Genomic DNA, 23955 nt, shown 5'->3' with positions numbered 1-23955 from the left:
TCTCAGAAGATTTCAGTGTTACAGCTCTTTCAGGCGATATTCAATGAAACAGCTTGTGTGCATACACTATATTCCAGGTGAATCTTAGAGAGTGGGAAGGAGTGCTTCTTAGGGTGAAGTTTCATTGGCTCTGGCTTAAAGGTCTGTGGATACCTCATTTGCATGGAGAGGAATTCCGGGAAGCTGAACCTTTAACTTCACCAAGATCTATGTGACATTCCTCAGGTAGAAGATTGGGGCTCACCAGATCAGTCAGAGAAGAAACCCCACTGAAAAAAAAAAGAAAAAGAAAAAAAAGCGAATCCTCCATTTTGTGCCAAGCTCAGGAACAGTATTGGGACAGGACAGACAATGATCTTAATGAGGTACAACATATCCCAGACCCAGGAAACAAGAAACAGCAGAGCAGTAATGGGAAGACAGTCCAAGATACAGTCCCAAAGGACACGCCCCCAGGGACCTACCTCCTCCAGCAAGGTCCTACTTCCCACAGTTCTACCTCCTTCCACTCGTCTATTTTTTAAAATCCTTTTTGAATTTTGTTTGAATGTTTACCTATTTGGTGCACAGAGACACCAGGAGAAGGGGTTGAGTCCACAGAAACCCATTTCCTCTGCAAGAGCAGCAATTGCCCTTAAAAACTAAGCCATCTAGTCCTGAAGGACTTTTCACGTGCTTAACCCAGCACTGAGTTTACTCACTTGCAGACTTAAATCACAGCCACCCTGAGCTGGAAACCCAGTCACAGACACTCCCAGAGGTATGCTTTCCTAATCATCTTAGCAAAAGGTCTTCAACTGATTCCTGCTTCTTTCTTCACAGCTAACTCAGTGTACAGTGGATGAAAGCCTCTATGGGTCATGTGAATCTGTGGTTAATTTGAATCTGTAATCACAAAGGCAGTGGTCCAGCAGTATTCAACCCCAGGAGAAGTGACACCCATAAAATTCTGCAGAAAGAAAGCGCAATGCAGGCGTTTTGCATGCAACCACACTTTAATTCAAGGAGAAGGGCATAACGAAATGATTGGAAGTGCAGAAAGATGAGGGAACATTGTTTCTATAGGAACCGGCTCAAAACATCCACTACTGGGCAAGCATCAGTAAGTAAATGTTGAAATGATACAAAAGAGAAGCAACCCTGGACCCTCAAAGAGCCGCAGTATGCCAAGTTGTAGGAGAGGTGACCTGTAAGACATGTGTACCCTACACATTAAAAGGATACCTCCAACAGAAGAGAGTGTGTTCCTCTAAGCATCCCTGAGTTCCTGTGCTGAAGAACTGGAAGTTGAAACTTTAAATTCCCCCAAGAAAAAGAAAAGGGGTGTCAAAGGAAAAGTGTATGGTTTGCATGAGTGTATGGTTCACAGTGATTCTCAAACCAGTTCTCTGGCTTAGAGACTGGTGAATGACACAGCATCATTATAACACAAAATGGAGAGACTGTGCAAGCAGTGTCTATGATATGCATTTGTATCAGATATTAAGTCACACTCATGAGCCTGTGCTGATAAAGAAAAACAGATAATGATGTAAGAACTGGTGTATCTCACCTCTCTTTTTGAGAGATGCCAAGTTGATACTTTAAAAATACAGAAGGCCCTTTATAAAAAAAAAGGCTCTTCAGCTCCCAAGAAATTTTAACAAAACAAAACTGCAAATAAAGGCAAAAGTTCTTTCAATAAAATAAAATACAGTGAGATAGCACAGTGAACTAGAACAGCCTAAAATCCTAGCTCTGGAGAGGCTGAGGAAGGAGCATTAGGACTCAGAGTCCAGTCTCAGGTACAGAGAGATACTATATCAAAAACAAAGCAGAAGCCAAAATAGTCAAGCCAAAATAAAGTGAAATTTGAAAAATAAAACATTCTTTCAGAACTTTTTCTAGTAACGTTAAAAAAAAGAAATAGAAACTATGATATAAATTAGAGCTTTTTAAAATCGGGCTAATGAGATGGCTTGGTAGTTAAAAGAACTTTCTACTCTTACAAAGGACTGGGTTCCCAGCACCCATATTGGGTAGCATACAACTGCCGGTAATCTAGTTACCAATGCCGTCTTCTGACTTCCATGGGCACCCGGTGTACATATATTCAACCACGCACACACATGTGTACATAATTAAATAAGTTTTGAAGTCTTTAAAGTTTCAAGCCAATGGTAGCTACAGAGTGAGAGAAGGCAGATTTGGTCATAAGAACAAGGTGGAGATTGTAGTCAGGCAACCTCAAGCTACAAATTGCTACTTCTTCCAGAATCTGAAGGATGCGCTGGGCAATCCTGAAGGATTGCCATTGGCCCTGCAGGCACCAGATACTTGAATTCCCACTTCCAGAATCTTGAGAGAATAAATTTCTGCTATTTTAATTTCTCGTTTGTGGTAATTTGAAATAGCGTTCCTAAGAAACTAATATGTTGTTGTCTATGATAATTTGCTAATGCTCTTTCATTGGTGGTTCCCTGTGTGTTCTGTAGAATAGGCATCAGGGTCCCTTCTAATTGTTCTCTATGTGTGACCTTGCCCTTGAAAATATAGCCAGATACAAAGTTAATTGCCCATATGGGTAGAAAAACCAGAAGAGTCACAGTGACCCACAGTTAAAAGTGATTTAGGTGGGTAAGGTAAACTTTTAGGCAAAAAGATCACAAACTGAAATGTTTATTTTGAGTTATTATTCTATTTAATTATTAAGATAATGTTGAATCCGAGTCCTTGCAAATGTTTATTAAGCACTCTACCAACGAGATATATTCCCCGATCTTTTAAAATTCTTGAAACGGGGTCTCACTAAATTGCCCAGATTGGCATTGAACTCGATGTGTAGTCCAATCCAGTCCTCTTCCTCAGCTTCGGTGTAGCTAGGAGCGCGGGTCTGAAACACTAGCTCAAACCTAAAATAGATGTTTAAATTAAAAATCAAAGATTAAGCCATGTATCAAAAGTAGTGGATACAAATTATGGGTTTTTAAGACATAGGTGCTAAATTATTAGTGAGCTCAAAAACATCAGTGAAAATATGATTTAAAAAGACGTTTCATCGTTAGCACGCGGGCATCTTTAAAAAGAAGCCATGCAGGTTGCTTTCATCCCTTTAACCATTCAAGAAATAGTTATTGGGGGTCACAGGAATGCCAGACAGTAAGCTATACCTAGAACAAACAGATAAGATGTCTGCCCTGAAGGAACTGATAAAGTCATTACCTTTTATCTTTCTCATACACCACAGGCTGCCTTTTGCCCTGGGCAACCCTCTAGCTCTCACAGTGTCTAGGGCTTCCAGTAGCAGAGGATTTTCCTGCAGGAGACAGCCGCCAGCCACTGCAATTGATCCAATCCATGAAATTTAGAGTCTCCAAAGGAAACACAACCGTACCTCCTTCGTATTACCCCACAACCTACGACTCCCTGATATATATGAAAAGGATTATATGTCATCAAATCGTAGGGATGTCTGCTCCTTGTTACTACTTTAGAGAGAGAAAATCTGAAGCTCTCTCCTTGGGTAGAGATTAGATATTTAATAACAGTATTTTAGAGGTTTGTTGTAACCATTAAATAATAGGAGTTTATTGAGTAAATGTCTATGTGGGCTTTCATTCAAATGAACCTTTTATAGTAGAGCGCATGCTAGGGATGGGGGATGGGTCAGAGAGAGAAAGTGCTTACCACACAGTCAATAAGGAGCTGATGTCCAATGTCCAGATTCAGAGCTGGACCACACAACTTCAGTCCCAGTACTTCTGATGGGCAAGATAAAGTAGACGCAGGGGCTTGTGGGATAACGAGCCTGGCTTAGCTGCGGAAAAACAAAGACACCTTTGCATCAAATGAGGTGGGAGGTGCGTACCCACGCTGAGATGGCCTGCTGACCTCCATATGGACATTGTGGCACATGTGAGACCATATTCACATACACACACACACACACACACACACACACACAAATGTGCTTACAACACACACACACGCACACACACACGCACGCGCGCACACACACACTATACACACCTGCACACACTAAAGTAGACAGACTCTAAGCATGGGTTAAAATATATTGCACAAAATAAGTCACTTTCGTAAAAGCCACGTATAAGTTGAAAGCCTACATCTTGTAGCAACTGTGGGATGACTACACATGTAAATGGATGGATTTTGTACAGGAATTAACTATATCACTATTGCATAAATTTAATAATTTTGCTATTTATGACCATCTTATTATTTGCATAGGAAAGCATGGATGCTAGCAGATTTGTTCAATCTGTGCTCACTAGTCAATCACAATGCAGTTGCTGACTAAATAGTTTAATTAAAAGTGCTGTTGCTATATTATGACTACTAGCCTAGCACTATTTTGAAAGATGTATTTGATGATTTTTTAAATGTTATTAATTTTTATTTGGTATACAGAAATGCTAGAAATCATGATAACAATGTATACATGTATGATATAGGACTTCGTTCATATTCAAATGCCCATTGCCCTCCCCTGTTTCTTCACCCCATTCCCATGGGCTTCCGTCTTCCTTTTAAAATGTTTACTCTTCTATTTTCAGGTCCCATACTTACAAATGCGTGTATATGTATGTATATACACATTTAAATCTGCAATCTATATATCACAAAAATATGTCCTGTTTACCTTTCTTCCTTCTACTGAGCTCCTGGCTCCCTTCCTCCTCCCTTTTGTCCCCTTTGTCTTCATTCTGTTTTCACATCATATGTATACACACATACACACACAAATAAATATATTTATGTTCATAAAGTGATGATAGTTTCCTTAGTAGGGGACAGACAGTGTGTGTTCCTTTGTGCTTGTTCTTATGAAGATCGATAAAATTCTAGAAATGGATTGGGACTATTTTGAGGACTTCATGGAGAAAATACTAGACACATTTAGGATATCATGGTTATTATGACACAGTTTTGTGAAACTGGCTGTCATCGCTCAAGGTCAGTAAATGATAACGCAATTTGTATATTCATGTCTATTTCCATTTACGGACACCACAACTATCCAATTCTTGCTTTATAGCTCTCTCTCTTAGATGCCAATCTTTCCGCAGAGTGAAAGATTTTGATTAAAGGGCTCTTGTCTCTGTATTAGTAGCTGACTGGGACCACGACAACAGCACACTGAAGGGTCCTATAAATAATTTATGAAGCACTGGGGTCTGTTTGAGGGAGATATTTACCTGTTCTCCATCTGCGTGCCACACCTCATTCATCAAAACCAAACCAAGCACATGCAGTTCTGCCAGGAGATGGGTAAAGCTATATATTAAACGCATAAATAAACACATCAACTCAGTTCTGTGGCGGACCAAAGCTCACTCCTGGTAATCCCAGGAACAAATGCTTTTGACCATGAACCTTGACTACTTAGAACAAAGGAAAGAAAGGTTGAAGCTCTTTTTCATATATATAAATGATAAATACTACTACAAAGGCAGAATTGAAATTTAGGCTGTTATCAGTATTGCCTTAGCACTAAATATGTCAAGATAACCTGAACATCTGCTTTTCACACCAAAGCTTTTCAGATGCTCTTTGTAACCTGTGGGATGATTGAGGCTTGGAAATACTCCTGTTATAAATTCTCTCAAGGGAAATTCAGTTGCACATACATTGAAATTTTTCTAACTTATATTGAATTTTAAAGATTTTTACAGGTAGACACATTGAGTAGAGTCCAAACTTCCAACAGAAGAAGCAACATGCAGAAACGCTTCATACATTATTCACAAATCATTTCATGTTTTTTTCTTTTTCTTTCTTTTTTTTTTTTTAGGTTAAATGGTATCATGGTTAGGTCTTTTCCTTTTTAAAAAAAATTATTACTCATTCCATTCATTTATATCTCAAATGATATCCCCTTTCCTGGTTACCCTCCACAAACCCCAGATCCTACATCTGCCCTTTCCCCCGACCCCTTTGCCTCTGTGAGAGTGCTCCCCATCTACCCACTCCTGATCCAACACTCCAGCATGACCCTATGCTGGGGCAACAAACCTTCATAGGACTAAGGGCCTTTCCTCCCATTGATGTCAGACAAAGTCATCCTCTGCTACACATGCAGCTGGAGCCATGGGTCCCTCCCTGTACATTCCTTGGTTGCTAGTCTAGTCCCTGGGAGGACATGATGTTCTTTGGTTATGATGTACTTCTAGAATGGCTGAAGATAATAAAGTCCCAGTTTTAAAGTAGCAAATCCTATCCCACACTTACCTTCACCAATGACTTCTGCCCAATGACACTAGTATTTTTAAAAATCTCAAAGATTCTTTGAACAGAATGCTTGTTGAATAAAATACAATTAATCTATTTAATGTTAAAATACAAAATGCTTTATATTTGTGAAACTAGTTATGATTAAATTTCCAAAAGTACCCTAAGAATATGGGCCATTTATAGCATTTTTCTACAGCAAGATTTACTTTTGTAAACACAAGGAAATTATGCATTTTCTTATCATATAAGCAAACTTTATTGAATATTAATTAATTAATTGTAATTTATAATTTATAGTATTTGATAGATTATTATTTAAAATCATATATTATCATAAATTAAAATTAATAATAATTAATAAGATAAGTAAAAGTGTCTAGATGCAATTTGGACTTTAAAGTGTGCATAATTTTTTTAAGGATAGGTTAAATTATAATATAATCATAATATGGTGAAATATAATGTAAATAAATATAAATATAATAAAATGAAATTCTCCTAGCTAATTGGTTCTCAAACAATCCTGCCACTTGAATGCCTTAACTTCACTGAAAAGTAATTAATAAATATATCACACCTGATCCCTTTCAAAAACTTGGTTACTCCTCTGTCTTTCATTCACTTCTTTGATCTCAACTCTAATAATTGTGAGAACAAAATGTGTCTGAAAAGGCAAAGCTGATTTCCTCACTGTAGCCTGTAAAGCTCACAAATACCATAGACAATCACATTTTATATATTTGTATATCTATACATTATATATTTTATATATTATTATTTCTTTATAAGTTTGGGTACAAAAGAAAATATTACAAATGTTTTCATTTTATCTGAAAGTAAAACAAATTACTGATATGAATAAGACATAGACCAAAATTATGTGAGGTTTATAGATATAAATATGTATATTAAGATAACTATTTCAAAATTTTTACCAAATGAACACATAATAACAGAGAAACATTGAGGCAATAAGCATAAAGGATATAGTTGAGCTGCCTGGTATATCCATAAAGTGCATATCAGCATCTTCTTCCTACAACTGAACACAAAGAATGTGATATGGTAGTGATATGAGTTTGTTTATTCTCTTGACTACACAGTGGACTCTGCCAAATATCTCTGTATTTGCTTATGTTGTCTTATATCTGAAAGGTTCCTGACACTTGTCACCATTGAGAACACTCTGTGTATTGATGACTACATTGTACCTTCATCCAAAAACCTTTCCTAATTTCTCACAGCTCTAAGAAATTTAATGTTTCCTGAGCTTGCTGAGTGTCTCTTCAATCTTTTTATCAGGCACATTTTATACCACTCCTGGGCATATACCCAAAGGATGCCCCAAAATATAACAAAGACACATGCTCTACTATGTTCATAGCAGCCTCATTTATTATGGCCAGAAGCTAGAAAGAACCCACATGTCTTTCAACAGAAGAATGGATACAGAAAATGTAATACATCAGCACAATGGAGTATTACTCAGCTATTAAAAACAATGGCTACATGAAATTCATAGGCAAATGGATGGAACTAGAAAATATCATCCTGATTGAGGCAACCCAATCACAAAGAAACATACATGGTATGTACTCACTGATAAGTGGGTATTAGCCCAAAAGCTCAGAATACCCAAGATACAATTTACAAACCACATGAACCTCGAGAAGAAGTAAGGCAAAAGTGTGGATGCTTCAGTCCTTCTTAGAAGGGGGAACAAAATACTCACAGGAGGAAATACAGAAACAGAGTGTGAGCAGAGACTGAAGGAAAGGTCATCCAGAGACTGCCATACAGTGGGATCCATCCCACATGCATTCACCAAATGCAGTCACTATTGGGGATACCAACAGGTGCATGCTGACAAGAGCCTGATATAGCTGTCTCCTGAGAGGATATGCCAGAGCCTAACAAATACAAAGGTGGATGCTCAAGGCCAACCATTAGACTTAAAATGGGGTCCCCAATGGAGGAGTTAGAGAAATGACTGAAGGAGCTGATGGGGTTTGTAACCCCATAGGAAGAACAACACTATCAACCAACCAGACTCCCCGCAACCCCCAAAGTTCCCAGAGACTAAACCACCAACCAGAGCGTATACATGGAGTGATCCATGGTTCCAACCACATATGTACCAGAAGATGGACCTTGTCCATTATGGAAGGAGAGGCCCTTGGTCCTGTGAAAGCTTGATGTCCCAGTGTAGCGGAATGCTAGGGCAGGGAGGCAGGAGAGAGTGGGTGGCTGGGTGGAAGAGCATCCTCATGGAGGCAGGGATGGGGAGATGGGATGGGGGGGTTCTTGAGGGGAAACATGGAAGGGGGATAACATTTGAAATGTAAATAAAGAAAATACCCAATAAAAGAAAAGAAAAATACTATTTACACATTACGTGTGCTCATATGTCTTTCTCTTTATGTACTTGATGAATTCTGAGATCAAGAATGACGTTTGATTTATACTTTGCAAAGCATTTGATAGAAGTTTGAGATATAGCAAACACTTGCTTAAGTATTAATGTCAAAAGGGAAGATCTTTATAGCTAATATAAAGACTGAACTGTGAAATACACAAAGAAAAAAAGCCTATATGCCTTAGTTCCTTAATTTTGTGGAAGCAGTGAAGAAACAATACCAATTACAGAAGGCCTGAGGTTGTACTCTGCTCCCAATCTAGCAAGAGAATCATTATCTTTTCCTAGCTACTGGCAGAGGACAGAATATGCCTAAGTCAACAAAGGACTCCATTACTCATGACAAAACACAGCATGAACCACTAGCTCACATCAGCTTCCCGTGTTCCCTGAGTCCTGCAGGACCGATCTGGGGTGGCTCAAGGGGATGTGAGGCACAAAATGGTCTTGATAGGTAGTTCAATTATTTTATAATGGACTGCAAAATAGATGTGCTTAAACTTTCCTGAAAAAGGAGACATTTTCTTCATTTTCCTAGACAAGAAATTTCAACTCTATTTCAGGAGAAGACACTATTTGTAATTTCAAAGAGTATTCACCATAAGAATAATAAGACAATCCAAAACAGACGCCACACATGTCTGTTCATATAGAATCTTGGACACTCACTCTTAACGCATGAGTTACTAAAACATCCGAAATGCCATTCACAATCCTAGAGCAGGTGGATTGGCCACAGCTATGAGATGTTGATCATATATATATACACTTTTTCTTCTTTGTTTTTGTTTTGAGAAAATGTCCTGAAAATCAGAAATCTGCCTTCTCTGTCTCCTTGGCACTATGATTAAAGGCATGCACCAACAGGACTGCCTGTATGTATCTATGTTGACCTTTGAATATGAAGGTCTTTGGGCCTCTCATCATGAATAAATATCATTTTAATAATATATGTGTTTATTAATTGAAAGTCTCACACATTTATAAAATTAATCTTTATCATAAACATTCCCCCTCCAACTTCTCATACCCCTCTCTCAATTTTATAATCTCTTCTATCATTATCATTCACTTATACACACACAAACACACAGACACACACAGACACACACAGACACACACACACACACACACACACACACACACACACACACACACACACACAAAGCTGACTGAGACCTGATAACCTATCGGTATGTTTGTCTCTAGAGATAAACATTCTCACTTTTCAACACCCATCAATTGCTTGTAGGGATGTGGAGTGGTGATGTTTCCTGCAACCCACTGTCATAGCAACTGTTGTATCATATACGACATATTTAGGCAAACATGTCGTTCAGATTTAATGAATGTATCAACCTTGACACGTCTAAGACTCTGTCTTGAACAGCCATCTTGGTCTTCTGGCTCTTACAAACTTTCTGCTTCCACTTCAACGATTTTTCCCAAGCATTAGATGTAGGCATTTGATTAGAGAAAGATTGACTGAGACCCTACAGTCACTTCTCATTTTTACCATTACAGATCTCTGTAGTAGCCTCCAGCTAATGAAAAGCGAAGCTAATTTGATGATAAGTAAGAGATACCTTAACCATGGATATGAGAGTAAATATTAGAGTAGAGTTAAAAATTGTATTGCTTTAGGGAAGTAGAAGTAGGGGATCCTCCTCTGTGTTCCATGATGTCATAAGCTCTGGGTAGTTGACTGGGTTTACAGTAACAGACATGAATTTCCTGCTATTGAATAGGGATAAAGTCCAATTAGATAGCTCTTGGTTATCCCTGAGATAATAGTGCCCCTATTGCATGGTTGTGGCTATAAATCTTGGGGGATAGGGGGCTTTTGGCTGTTTTTCTTCCTTGGCAGCTTGCATGGCACCTTTTTTATTTTCCTTTCTTTTATTTGCTTTGCATTTGTTTATTTAATTTATACCATAGGGGTAGAGTATTCACTCAGAATTTTGCCCATGAATCACATATTCTCTTCTTTCAAAGAAGCAGAATACAGAGAGTAATACAGATATAAAAATCAGAGAACACTTTGAAGTAGAAACTAAATATATATACATATATATATATTTACATATATACATAAATATATGATACCTCTGCTGTCCTCATTCATGAAATCAATTGCTATACTTACGTTTATAGATGAGATCACTGGATTATATACCCTCCTCTGTCTCTCTGTTTCTCTCCATCTCTCTCTGTCTCTTTCTCTGTCTCTGTCCCTCTCTCTCTCTCTCTCTCTCTCTCTCTCTGTGTGTGTGTGTGTGTGTGTGTGTGTGTGTGTGTGTGTGTGTGTGTGCATGCCTGCATGTATCTGCATGTGGGTATGAAAAGATAACAGCTAGAACTGCCCTATCTTCAATACAAGACTAATGATTTTTCCAGGTTGCAGTACAAAACTCATAGAAAATAGTGATAAAATATAAATCCCCAGACGTTCAGAAGTTCAGATCTTAAGTACGGTTTATGTTTTTAATAAGATTTTCATGATTCTGAGATAGCCTGATACTTATAAAACGAAAAGTATGCTTAGTAAAACTTTCAAAACTAACTTGTCATGCTTCAAGAAAAGTGAATCAACAGATTTTTTAATTAAAACAAGACAAGTAGTAACATCGAATACAGAAGCCTTGAAGAAATTGAAAATATCATATGATTGGTTTAAATATCAATAAGGGATTGGCAACGTAGCTCAGTAAAAACACTTACTGCCTATTAAGTGTGATGACCTGAGTACAATCCCCAGAATCTTCATGCTAGGTGACAAAAGCCATATCCTTCAAGTTGTCCTTGACCACTTCAAACATGCTGTCCATAAATGATCCCACACCAACCAGACAAATAAATACACACCGAAAATAATTTTTAAACCCTGACACAACATTATGAGACAAGGAACTTCCAATGATGACACCAAATTCATTTGGGGGGGGGGGAGGTTGGTATCTACTGCTAGGCATGTAGCCTACCCATAAGTGGAAACAACCTACAATTTCATTTGCAAGTAGTTATCAATTCCAGATTATTTCTAGGTTAGTAATTGGGGCATAGTTCTCCTTTCAGCTCTAGGAATCTTCATCTGGTGTAGATCTGTGCAGCTCTTCTGCATACTGCCTCATTCTCTGAGTTCATATGTGCATCAACCCTGATTATTTAGAGGGTCTTGCTTCTTCGATGTCCTACCTTCCCTCTGGCTATTACATTCTTTCTGCTTTCCACGGGGCGCACTGAACCCGAAAAGGAAGGATTTGATGAAAGTGTCTTGTTTAGGGTTCTTTCAAGGTCTCTCACTCTTTCCATATTATCTGTCTGTGGTTCTCTGCAATTATTCCCATCTGCTACAGGAAGAAGCTTCTCTGATGATGGCTGAGCATAGCACTAATCTATGAGTGTAACAAGATGTGAGTAGAAGTTATTTTATTAGTATGTTCTTTAAGTAAACGAGTAGCATTTGGCTTTACCCTAGGTTCCTGTGTTATCTACTCTCAGGTTCTTGGTCTGCATGTGCTGTTTGGTATGGATTCCTTCTCATGGAGCAGACCCTAAGTCAAACCAGATATTGGTAGGTTGCTCTCACTAGCTTTGTGCCACCATTGCATTAGCATTTCTTGCAGGAAAGATTGCATTATAGATCAAAGAATTTGGAGCTTGGTTAGTATTTCCATTTCTCCCTTGGTAGTATATAGAGTACCTTCCTGTAAATATCAAAGTAATCAAACATTTCAAGGTAGCAAGAACATAAAATAATTTACAGGTCCTTTGGTTGTCTTCAGTAATGTAAAAGGGTCTATTGCTCTTTTTAAGATGGGTACACACATTGATGGGTGAGATAAATAACAGAATATAGATGATTAATAGATGGTATACTGATAGATAATACGTAGACAGACAGATAGATTATATATATATGTATGAAAGAGAGAGCTGTCAGGGCATAAACTGTACTAAGAGCTAAAATATTCAAAACATATCACATTTCACAGTTATTATGCTAATTCAATTAAAGGCTTCATTCTATCTACTCAGAATTTAAATTTATTATCTCTAACATCTTGTTATAAAGATTTTTTTCAATCAAGTTTAGTTTCTAGGGTATAAGATGCCCAACTACAAAGGCTGACAAGAACCCCATTGATTACGTTTGATAAGTTGAGCCCCTTCCTGCCCAACACATTGACTAGGACCTTGAAAATATCCAGAAAATAACATTTTAAATCAAATTTATATTGTCACATAGAATCCTAATCCTAAGATTTTCGCCCCTGAAATATCTAGTTGAATAAAGTTACATTTTTCTAATACTTTTTATAAAAAATATATTCCTTCTCCAATATCTTTCTATTTAGTTCATGAGAATATTATTACGAAGTACCTTGAAATCATTGTAAACAAGCTTCTACACTAATGCATGTTAAATATTCCTCACCTTCATGCCAGGGTCTCTACCTTTGATATGTTCACGTCATTCACCAATACCACTAGGCATATTCTAGGCATACTAGGTTTTTATTCTGTAAAAAAAAATCCATGATTTTCCTCCTGAATCACTCTGGGCTATTAGAAAAGTAACAGTGATTCTATAGAAAGTGTCTGCATAGCTAAAGCAAAGCTATTTAAAAATAAAATGATCTTTGCTTTCTCAACTCACCGTCTTGCATGAAAGATGGCTACAAAAGTATTGGAGGAAAATTCTGTGCTTTATACCACAATGAAATGAAAACTATTCCCTTTATAAAAGAAAGCCAGGCTTACTGTGTAATTTTCTTTGTTTTGATGGCCATTGGCGCCATTAAATTGATGGTTAGACCTAACCGACTACTGCTGTTTGAAAATAGAATAGTCGAAATTTTTGTGCTCAGCTTCTGGTCAAAGTACCTTAGAAGACGAGACAAACAAAAGGATTATATAGTGAGCAGTGGACATTTCAGTGTCATTGGTCATCTGCACAGTAACAGGGAAGCCTGTGTTTGACAGCATTGCCTGGGAAGAACTGCATTACAGAGATCCCTCTCCTTCTTTAAAGCATGCAAAAGAACCAACCCTCATCCTCTGAAGAAATACGTGTGTTACTTCCCTTCTGCCTGGTGTTCCAGAATCCTCAGCTCTAGAGCAACTGTGCCTGAAAATCACCGCATGCTGTTGTGTCCTATCTACAAAAAGATGTGGGATTTGAGAATCTGTGTGGCTATTCATTCAGAGCCAAGATTGGGGACACTAATTAAAAAAAAACCCAGAAGAGTAAGCTCAGAAAAATGACAATAAACTCACAGGGAAGATGAAGTGGGGTTTGCAGCAGAAGAACAAGTCTGTGACATGTTCACTCTCTGAACCAAAGAGAACGGAGACATTTCTTTCTGGTCATTCTGCTAATTAAGGGTCATCGTTCATTAGATTTCAAGAAGTCAAACAGCAGGAGCAACATGAAATCCAGGCCAGGACACATAGGTCTAGGGTACACATTATCAGTGCTTGGGCAGCAGTCTTTTGGTTAGATAATTTTTTTTTCATTCTGTGAATGCCTGAGAGGAGAGATGTCTGAGATAATGTGCTTGTTTGATTACCACCCATTGAATACTTAAGATGCGCCATCTTAAGACATAAATGGTATTAGTTAACGGGAGTTTATATTGATCCTTTATTCCTTGGAAGAGAAAGGAGGAGAAGGAAGAGAAAGAAGAGGAGGAATCAAATGCCTCAAAAATCATCACACTTGAAAAGTAAAGGCAGGAGGATCATGAGTTTCAGGCCACCCTGCAATACCTGGGAACTTGTTTCAAAAGAAACAAAAAGTAAAACAATATATCAAAGAACAAAATTAGCCTTTTGCTGAGGGTATAGTTCAGTGAGAGAGAACTTTGCTTTGGTCGGACAACAAGCATCTGTGTTCAAGTATCTCTGTGCTATGCTAACATGAAGTTCTTTGAGAAAACCACCTGGGCATATGACAGATGGGTTCTATGTTTTGCTTAGTTAGTTGATTAGTTAGTTAGTAGTTTGTTGGTTGGTTGGTTGACTGGTTAGTTTTGAGGATCTTCTGTACTGCTACCTGGAGTGTCTGGCCTAGTTTACATCAGCAGTGTATAAAGCTTTGTGTGAACACACCATCACTAGGATTAGTTATTTATTCTCTTACCTATTGCCATTCAACTACAGAGAAATGATATCCAAGCATAGCAGTAATTTACATTATTCAGTGGCTCTGCATACTTAGCATGCTTTATCTATTGGCTATTGTACAAATTTAGTTTCAAATTAAATTTGGTCACCACACTTTCAAAACCCTTTTACTGCAGCCCAAAGTCTCACAACATGCAGACTTAGCTGTGTTGCCCACATAGCATCATTTGTACATTTAAAAAGTGTCAAGGTCCTTCAGCTCATTGACCTTTTTGAGTTCTGTGGACTGTATCTTGGGTACTCTGTATTTTTTTTGGCTAATATCCATGTATTAGTGAGTACATACCATGCATGCATGTCCTTTTGGGTTTGAGTTACATCACTCATGATGAAATTTTCTGGTTCCATTCATCTGCCTGCGAAACTCAGGATGCCCTTAGTCTTAATATAACTAAGTAGTATTCCATTGTGTAAATGAACCACATTTTCTGTGTCCATGCTTCTGTTGTGGGACATCTGGGATGTTTCCATCTTCTGGCTAGTTCAAATAAAACCAATATGAACATAGTGGAACACATGACCCGGTGGCATGGTGGGGCAGCTTTTGGGTATATTCCCCAGGGTGGTATTGCTGGGTCTGCAGGTAGATCTATTTCCAATTTTCTTCAGAACATCAAGATTGATTTCAAGAGTATTGTACCAGTTTGCAATCTCACAATCTCCACATCCTCACCAAAATGTGCTGTCACCCAAGGTTTTGATCTTAGCCATTCTGATTGGTGTAAGGTGAAATTTCAAGGTCATTTTGATTTGCATTTCTCTGATCACTAAGGACTTTGAACATATCTTTAAGTGTTTCTCAGCCATTCAAGATTCCTCTGTTGTGAATTCTGGGTTTAGTTCTATACCCCATTTTTTGATTGGGTTGTTTGCTTTTTTGGTGGTTCTTCTTGAGTTCTTTATATATTTTAGATATTAACCCTCTATCAGATGTGGTATTAGTGAGGATTTTTTCCAAATCTGTAGGTTGCTGATTTGTCTTATTGACTATGTCCTTTGCTTTATAGAAGCTTTCCAGTTTCATGAGGTCTCATTTATCAATTTTTGATCTTCGAGTATGAGCCATTGGAGTTCTGTTTAGGAAATGTCCCCCTGTGCCAATGAGTTCAAGGCTCGTTACCACTTTCTCTTCTATTAGATTTAGTGTATCTGGTTTTATTTGAAGTCCTTGATCCACTTTGACTTGAGCTTTGTGCAAGGTGACAAATATGGGTCTATTTTCATTTTTCTATATACAGACAGCCAGTTAGACCAGAACCATTTATAGAAGATGCTTTCTTTTTTCCCTTGTATATTTTTTGCTTCTTTGTCAAAGGTCAAGTGTGGATAAGTATGTGGTTTTATTTTTGGGTCTTCAACTCTATTCCATTGATCAACCTGTCTGTCTCTGTACCAATACTGTGCAATTTTTAATCACTATTGCTCTGTAGTAGAGCTTGAGGTCAGGGATGATGATTCATCCACCCATTCTTTCGTTGTTAAGAGTTGCTTTTGCTATTCTGGGTTTTTTGCCTTTCCAGATGAATTTGAGAATTGCCTTCTCCATATCTTTGAAGAATTGTGTTGGGATTTTGATGAGGACTGCATTGAATCTGTAGATTGCCTTTGGAAGGATGGCCACTTTTACTATGTTAATTCTGCCAATCCATGAGAATGGGAAATCTGTCCATCTTCTGAAATCTTCTGTTTCTTTCTTGAGAGATGTGAAGTTATTGTCACACAGAGCATTCTCTTGTTTGGTCTGAGTTTTTACCCCAAGAGATTTTATATCATTTGTGGCTATTGTGAAGGGAGTCGTTTCCCTCATTTTTTTCAGCCTGTTAGTATTTGTATAAAGGAAGGCTACTGAATTATTTAAGTTAACTTTCTATCTGACCACTTTGCTGAAGTGGTTTATCAGCTGGAGAAGTTCTCTGTTTCTGGTTGTTTATTTGTGCTATCATCTGCAAATGATGATGCCTTTATTTCTTCTTTGCCAATTTGTATCCCCTTGATATCTTTGCATTGTCTTATTGTTCATATCTTGGGAGATGATCATGTGATTTTTTTCTTTGAGTTTGTTCATATAGTTGATTACGTTAATGGATTTTCATATATTGAAACAACCTTGCATCCCTAGGATGAAGCCTATTTGATCATGATGAATGATGGTTTTGATATGTTCTTATATTCAGTTTGCAAGAATTTTTGATTATTTGTGCATTGATATTCATGAGTGAGTTCTATTTTTCGGTTGGGTCCTTGTGTGGTTGGATGCCTCAGTCTCACTTGGAAGAAAAAAGCAACCACAAGGGGGAGGGAAGGAGGGACCTGGGAGGGAAAGAAGAGGTTAGGGGTAGAGGGGAACATGATTGGTATTGGATGGGGGAGAAGGACTGAAGCCCTGAGGGCCAGCAAAAAGAATGGAAACAGGCAATCTTGGGAGCTAGGGAGTTGGGAGGACCCTACAGAATGTACCAGACACCAGGGAGGTGAGAGGCTCTCAGGACTCAAAGGGAGGGATCCTAGATGAAATTCCCTACAGTGGGCATTGTTCCCTCTACAGTGGGAAGTTGTAGAGCCCACCTCCAGCAGAAAGACAGGGAATTGAGTGACAAATAGGGTTGCCATCCCACAGTCAAAAACTCTTACCCATAATTCTTCCTGTCTAAATGACCTGCAGAGACAAAAATGGAGAAGACCAAGAGGAAAAGGAGGACCAGTGACAGGCCCAAAGTGGGATCCAGCTCAAGGGGAGGCCCTAAGGCCTGGAACAATGGAGGGTGAATCAGTAGGGGAAAAAAATCTGGAATGTAAAACTAAATAAATAAATAAAAAGAAGTGTCAAGGGGCTGGGGATTTAGCTCAGTGGTAGAGCGCTTACCTAGGAAGCGCAAGGCCCTGGGTTCGGTCCCCAGCTCCGAAAAAAAGAACCAAAAAAAAAAAAAAGTGTCAAGGCAGCCTGTGTCATAACTATTATTATGATCATGCTTGTACATTTTCTCCTCAATTCCGTGCTCCATTTCTCTGTATCCCTATCTCTAAAGGACAGCACTGATAAATATAGCCTGTGCCTCTACTTTATCAATGTCCACAAATTTAAATATAAACAAAATATAGTAAACCTATCAATTTATGTCACCTCAAATATGAGAAAATAAACTGTAAGTGGAGACTTGAGACTGTCCAACAATATTGCCCCACTTATGGCACCACTGGTTGGTGCCATTAATCCTATGCTCCAAGATTTTTAAATCTTCCCTCCTCAAAGTTCCATAAACTACATGGTTCTTTTCATAGTAAATATGTGGTCATTATTGAATTGTGAATTTCCATAAACTTCCACTTCTACAAAGACAATTCATCTGCCAATTCTGGGTTTCCTCCTGTTAATCTAGACAAACTATTTGTAACCTATCATGAATTGCTATAAATATATTGACATTAAGTACTTTGTGCAAAGCTCTAATTGGATCACATCTGAAACTCTATCTGCTTTCTTTTTCAGACCACACAAGCCATTCCTCCGAATCATTTCCATCTAAAGAACTATTTATTGACCCATGATCTCAAGTCAAAAATCTCTCACAGGTCATTCCTTGTCTTCAGTAAAGATTATTAAATTATTTGGAATCTTACTACCTCTTTACTACCACCAAAATCCAAAGTCCCTATATTTGATATCTACAAAGGCTGCTTAGTCATATCCTACATCAAGAAAACCTGCTCTTGAATCTTTCTGTCCAAGTGAACCTGTTCTTGCATAGGGATTTGAATTTGTGGTGCCATATTTTTCTGGCTAATAAGCCACCCTTCCCTTGGGCTCATCCCAGTTGACAAGGTTTAGAAAGTATTGAAATACAATTGGCACTACATGATGTAAGGCTGCTCTAAAAAGAACCTTCCACTAGGACCCTGTCACTGGTCACACTGACACATTCTTAGAACGATACAATCCTTTTATTGCCTTTCCTGTTCTATTATATCTGTACAACTTTCTAAAAGTTCTTTCTGTCCAACTCTGTTCATCTGTAACATTTCCCTTGAACATTCGGTTTCATTTTGCATTAGCACATCTCTCTTACACTTTCCTCTAAAATTTCTTCCTCCTATCCATCATGTCCAACCATAGCACCAAGCAGTGGTTTTAAAATTTGCCATAATCTGGCATTTTTTGGTTGAGCATTCTCCAGTGACTTCCTGTTATTCTTAGCACCTACCTATGGTGTCTATGACTTTAATTTTTGTAGCATAGATTGACTTCACATCTCAATCTTTACATGCCTCTCTGCAGTTAGAATTTAAGGAAGTTCTTCCACCAATATCTGCATGCAAAGGACTATAGTTCAGCTGAGTCTGTACTTTTCTTAGGAATGAGTATCCCCAGGCACAATTCTATATAAAACCCAGTAGGGCTTTTCAAAGATACTACTTCAAAAGAAATCAAATGTTTTGTTGGTCTAAAAATGTAAGAAATCTCTAAATCAAGAAACCCTTAATATATCCCAAGGAATTATCAAGTAAGTGTGTCAAAACAAAACTACATGTTTTATTATTATTTTATTTTTAATTCATTTTTATTTTTAATTAAAAGGTAATTACATCATTTCCCCCTTTCCTTCCCCGTTCCAAATTCTATGTACCGATCCCCTTGCTTTCTCTCAAATCGATGGCCTTTGCGGGTGGGGGGTTGTTTATATTTTGTTTTGTTTTTTGCTTAATTGCTGTTATGTATGTATTTGTGTTTGAGTGTATGTGTGTGTGTGTGTGTGTGTGTGTGTGTGTTCTTAATTATATAAATGTCAATTGATCGGTTTATGTAATGTTACTTATATATATGATTTCAACGCTGACCCTACAGCATGGTAAGTATTAACTATTGAGATACTCTAAGAAATCGTTCTCTTTAAGATTAAAGCTGAGCTTTCTTTTCCTTCAAAATATGGCAGGTAAGGAATTCTTTCCTCTGCTATGTCTATTTAGTTATTTGCAAAATAAAACACATTCATTTTGCAAATGGATGTAAATGAACTGTGACTATTTATGTTTGTTTTATATTCTCAGTACATTTTACCACAGTTTGTATTTTAATAGCGTGCCTGGTAGGTCTTTGAAAGAGCTCTTAGAGACTAATAATTTCTTAGAAGAGTGCACATTATAGAGAGAAAGGCTTGATAAAGTGTTTATTTTCTTGGTGCCTGAGGATCCAAACCTATTGTAGGTGGAAGATTATTTCCTAAAACTGGGCAAAATGTGATTAATTTTAAGGGTCTTCTGATGTTTTCGTTTAATATTGTATGCAACTTAAATTTTCAATCTTTAAAAGAAATAATAAAAAATAATGAAAGTATGAACATAGCAAACTTAAAAAAATGTAGGAAATAAGCTAAGGATGCCTAGAATGCCTGTCAAGCTGAGTATTAGGCAAACAGCAACATCATTGTGGGCTCAAAGAGAACTAAGAAGAAACTATTCCAAGAGTCAAAAATAAATATTTTATAGCACTTTTCACAAGATAAAATAATTCATATTCAAGCAAACAAACTTTTACATGCCTCGGAAAATTACTTCAAAACCAGTGAGGTACAATAAGAGAAATAATAGGAAAGTTACAAAATCACAAACAAAATCAAATATTTATTTAGGATTTCTAAATTCATAAATGACTAGTGGGTGAAAAAAAAGACTGTGGAGGGAAAAGAAATTTTTTAGGCTTCCCTCTATCTAGTCCAAGGACAGTGGTTTGAAATAGAATGGCTCAGACGCCTGTTCCTAGTTTGTGGTGTTGTTGGGTAGGGTAAGAGGGTGTGTCCTGGCTGGAAGAACTATGTCAGTGTGGATGGGATTTGAGGTTTTAAAAGCCCTGGGCTATTTCCAGTTCACCCTTAACTTGTGGTTTGAGATAAGAACTCTCAAACTTGTTCCAAATGTCATGGCTGCATACTGCCAGTTCCCTGCTGTGAAGGTGATGGACTCTCATCCTTCTGCAATGGTAAACTCAAATAAAATTCATTTTCTATAAAGTATCTTGTCTATGGTGTCTTATCACACCAAGAGAGAACAGACAAATCCACCGACACGAAACTCACTATACTCTTCACACCTCACACTCCCACATGCTACGGTTGGAAGTGTGCACCATTATGACTATCTCCGAAAATTTGTAATAGCCCATGATTTACCGATTTGAAATGTAAGACTCCTTTTTATGGGGAGAAGGGAACTCTTTTTTTTTTCAGAGCTCAATGAACATGAAGTAGTTTCTGAGTTCAATCTCCAGCATTAACAACAAAACAAAAGGGAAAGAGATCTGTTTCTAACAAATTCAAATCAAAGTTCTCAAGGAGCTGACATTGGAATAAAGACTCACAGTAGAGGAAGCTGGAGATGTAGCTCATGTTAGTCTCACAGAGGACCCAGGTTTGGTTGCCAATAACCATATGTTGGTTCATAATCATTCATAGCTCCAGTTCCAGGTGACCTAACACCCTCTTTGAGCTTCATGTTCATAGTACATGGTACATAGTGTACACAAAAACAAGCTAGAAAAAGACTCATAGAAAAAGAATTACATAAAAAAGTTAAATTTATGTATATTATATATGTATATTATATATGCATATTATATTATGTATATTTATAGTTTTAACTATTGCACAGAAATTAAGTGGGGATTCAGGGCATTGTACTCTAACCTTTTTGCTCAATATTACTCTAAGCATCAAATTGCTTTAATGAATAAACTTAATTATAAAATGCTTTTCAATGTCATTGGTTTTAATTTTCAAACCTCAAGTCAGTTAATGAATCATATTGTTTCACTTTGGAGAGTCATAATTGTTCACTTAATACACTATATTTAAGTATTATTTTTATATTGTTAAGGTGAGATATATTATATGTTTCAGCTGTGAAGATGTATTAAGTTAGCAGGCTTCTCTAAAAATCATAAGGAATTTGAAAGGTGTAATGATGCTCTTAGCATTCTGGAGCACGCTCATTTATTTTTGCTATTCTTGTTCATCTCCATTGTTACCAAGACTCATTTTGAACTCTTGGAAATAGGTGACAGTCTCTCAGTCCCCCCCCCGCACTGAAAGCTTTGTGTGTGTGTGTGTGTGTGTGTGTGTGTGTGTGTATGTGTTCTGCCCCTGCCTGACCATGAACATATTTAACCAATGCCTTCTTAATAAATATTAAGTACTGAAATTTATACAACATGAACTCCAAATAAATAGAATTCATTCTGATGCTTGGTTTGTTATTGAATGAAAATGAAATTTAGACAAAGAATTAGTAGGGGAACCCACCCAAGGTCATTCAAATACATTTTCTGTACATGATTTTAAAGGCAACATTATAGAAACATTTCAACAACTACTGCACGCTTTTCTTTTACTTGCCTTTGTCTTCAGTCATATACATCAGATGAAGATGAGGAATAAGGTTTTCACCACCTTGTTAAATCATAAATACATTTCTAACGACTTTATACTTATCAAAATAGAGTTTTCTGAAGAGTCGATTTAACTTCACTGAGTTGAGTTTTTTTGTTCTGAGACATTCCTTCTCATTTCAGAACATATATAACCTTAAGCTAAGGAAAGCAGTGCTCTGCAAATCAGGATTTTTTTAAAACTACTTCTTCAGCAAATTGGTACCTATGCGGTAAAATGATACAGAAGAAACGGAGGGAAAGTAGTTTTATAATGCTGAACTTATAAAATAAAAGAGCGAGTGGCCAAGACACGGCTGCAACATAAGCTCTGTTTGCTGTCTATGCATATTCTGTGGACATTTGGACAATGGTATCTACTGTACAGATTATCCAACAAGAAATGCTACTATTCCTTCAATCATATGCATATTTAAACACTGTTTTCCATGCCATGAACTTTTTGACAGTTGCCGTTTATTACCTCTTAAAGTCTTTATTTTTTTGCTATTTTCTATTTGAAATAGTTTGAAACTCATACAGTTCCATGACTGTTGTTATTGCAAATTTAAGTGCATTTAAACATCAACTGGATAATGATGTGACTTTTAATCATCAAATGTAGTAGTGCTTGATTTAAAAAAAGGAGTTGGAAATGTATGTATTTTCTTGCTGTGTTTGAAACAGTATAGAGCTTATTTCAAGTGTTGGGGTTTCCTGTACAAAATCCAAGGCATCTTCGTATATTTAGGAAATATGGAATAAAAAGAGTGACACAAAATTCTAAAACTGGATAATGATTTTCTTAGAGGGTATAGGTTATTGAGCAAAAATTCAAGTTTTCGGTCTGGGATTTCTCTTTACAAGTTGTTGACTAGGGAGACCAAAAGACTCTCAAACTAATATAAGTTCCTACCATGTCTCTTGGATCCCTATCAAAAACAGATGGTAACACCCTATTGCTGAAGACACCACACACGTTCATTAAAAGCTGCAATTATTCTGGAAAGTTCCTCTCTATTGGCTAGTTTTCACAGTGACAATAGTACCATGCATGCTATTTGGAGATAAAGGGCATTGACAATACTCTCCAAATGTGAACCCTATATACTACTATATCAGCACATCAAGCAGTATGTACCCATTGTACAATGGTGGAATGGTTGTTATGGAAGTCACCAACAGCTCTCATTCTGTTAGAGGAACCCATGCCTAGTGCTATAAAAATAACAGCCAAAAACCCATGCCTGGGAAGGTTACAGGCCATGTTGGGAGGCTTAGTTTTGTTTTCTTCTACTACACCAAACAATTGGAAGGAGGTTTGCATAGAGAAGATGATAGGGAACAGAGGAAGAAATGGGGAAAGGAATAACTAAAGAATGCTTTTTAAAATTGTATATGAAGTCCTACAATTTTGTAGGGTTCATTTTGTTTTCATATAATTGAGTTCATCTGGAGTTACCCTACACAAGAGTTTATTCTCCTGCCAGAAGCTATAGGTTGGCAAATAAAAGGTTCGAGTAAAAGCACAATTCCCTGTAAATTGTTACCAGGGATGTCCTAGAGACTCCCAAAGCAAAATGAGCCATTGCTCTTGCTCTTGGCTGTCCACCATAACTTGGTGCTAAGACCTTATTGCTGAAGACATGATGTACACTAATCACAGAACATGAAGACAAAAAGTTGATACTGACTGGAGGTT

At 37.4% G+C, this 23955-nt stretch overlaps 1 protein-coding gene; it reads right to left on the bottom strand.

Annotated features, from left to right (window-relative positions):
• Erich1 (glutamate-rich 1) overlaps positions 1 to 23955 on the bottom strand; it is a gene marked incomplete at its 5' end in the record, with an annotated part of 52793804 nt that overhangs the window by 26227988 nt on the left and 26541861 nt on the right.

Source organism: Rattus norvegicus, chromosome 16 (genome assembly GCF_021556685.1).
Source record: "Rattus norvegicus strain SHRSP/BbbUtx chromosome 16, alternate assembly SHRSP_T2T, whole genome shotgun sequence".
Classification (NCBI taxonomy): domain Eukaryota; kingdom Metazoa; phylum Chordata; class Mammalia; order Rodentia; family Muridae; genus Rattus; species Rattus norvegicus.
The sequence above is the reverse complement of the archived record's forward strand: the minus strand, read 5'-3'. Positions and strand labels throughout refer to the sequence as shown.